The 1,739-nt window shown below is 28.5% G+C and overlaps 1 long non-coding RNA gene across 1 annotated transcript; it reads right to left on the reverse strand.

Moving 5' to 3' along the window:
• Positions 1-627: 627 nt before the first annotated feature.
• On the reverse strand, positions 628-1,384 carry LOC121232015 (uncharacterized). The gene is made up of 3 exons (XR_005930240.1): positions 1,348-1,384; positions 784-855; positions 628-701 (listed from the first exon to the last, which is right to left on the reverse strand). It is a non-coding gene; the product is annotated as an uncharacterized lncRNA (long non-coding RNA).
• Positions 1,385-1,739: the final 355 nt, after the last annotated feature.

Below are 1,739 nucleotides of genomic sequence, written 5' to 3' on the forward strand. Positions count from 1 at the left end.
ATAAAAAAGAATCGTAGTTTAATTTTATAAGTAAATTGGAAATAAATATTCAATAGTAAATGAGCTCGATAGAACTTTTTTCAAGTCTTTTTGAATTTTTTAAGATTCATCATACGTGGCGTTGTTACACCTAGGGAGGATCCATTATATCTTGCAGCTCGATATAAGGCAACCCGTCAGGTTTCCAGCCTATATACTTTGAATCTTTAAAATATTTAAAATAAGGTTGGAGAGAAGGTCATCCATTGTTGTAATTTTAATGGACAAGCAAGCTACACGGTAATAAAATTAATTCATACTTATTCATACTTAAGCTGAATCAAATAATAATTAAGTTGAACCAAATATTTAAAATTAATTTGGTAACAAAATAGTTCTGCTCCAAACAGAACCAGCAATTAAATCTTTACAAAATCGCAACCCCAAAATATTAATTTTTCCAAAATCATCGTGATAAAACTATTATTGATTAGAATTTTGAAATAAAACGTACCTTAATAAAATGTACCTGGTCTACTCCACTCTCACCAGCAAACAGAGGCTGGAGTCAAAGAAGTAATATTTGTTAAGTAATTTAAAGTGAAAATGCATAGAAATAAGGAAAAAAATTTAGCAACGAAACCTATACGTACCTAGAAAAAATGTCAATGGCTGTGGTGTATTTAGTTGCACCAAATATTAATTCAGGTGCTCGATAGTACCTAGAACAGATGTAAGATTATAAGAGTAGCACCAAATATATTTCAGTTTAAGCAAATATGAAAACTTTATCTATATCAGTACCAAATATTAATTCGAAGATTAAATGGCAGCTTCAGTTGAACCAATAGTTGCAGGAGGAGCAGGAAGCAGTAACTGAAACATATACAACATTAATTCACTAATATAGACACATGGAACTATATCCTAAAAGTCAAAACACAAGGAATTAAAGTATATGTACCATATTTAGTATACAATATAATTTTACTTCATATATATTACTTCATATAATTATTATAGTAATAATTAAATTTATTAACAATCGTCATAGTACAAAAATAAGGAAGAAAAAATTAGGTGTTGGTTAAAAGCAGTCAAAAAAATATTTTTGTACAAAATTAATTCAAATACTAAGTAAATCTTGACAGAATAACCCAAACAAGAAGGAATTATAACCAACCTGCAGTGTACAAGAAGTAACAGATAGGCATTTGATACTTGATAAGGCTGCTAACAAACTGATACAAAAATTATCAATCTGAATGGCTGATCATTTTTTCATTTGCTCCCTAGAATACATTGATTTATCAAATTAGATTCAATACACAGAACATAAATGTAAAATTAATTAATAATAAAACTTACTTGTGTCTCAGAAACAGATACAGAAGAATGACCCAGAAAAAGTTTAAAAATTAAATGTCAACAAAATCCAACTGATTTGTACCAAAATAGATCATCTTCAAACTACAACCATCTAAATTGAAAATTGATATAAGGCATAATGTGAGTAATCCTTAGTAAAACTTCATGTCAGTTTTGCGATATAATTCAGTCAAAATAAACTTCTCAGCCCAAAAATATGCAGCAGTTGTTCCAAATGTTTTTACATTACATATATTTATAATCCAGTCAAAATAAACTTCATGTCAGTTTTCCTAGATATAGAAAAAGGGATAGAAATGACATCCATATTTAGACATAAGTAAAAGTTTACAAGCTGCAGTGTTTGCAAAAGCTAATCATGAAAATATTGG

Source organism: Gossypium hirsutum, chromosome A07 (genome assembly GCF_007990345.1).
Source record: "Gossypium hirsutum isolate 1008001.06 chromosome A07, Gossypium_hirsutum_v2.1, whole genome shotgun sequence".
In the NCBI taxonomy this organism is placed as follows: Eukaryota; Viridiplantae; Streptophyta; class Magnoliopsida; order Malvales; family Malvaceae; genus Gossypium; species Gossypium hirsutum.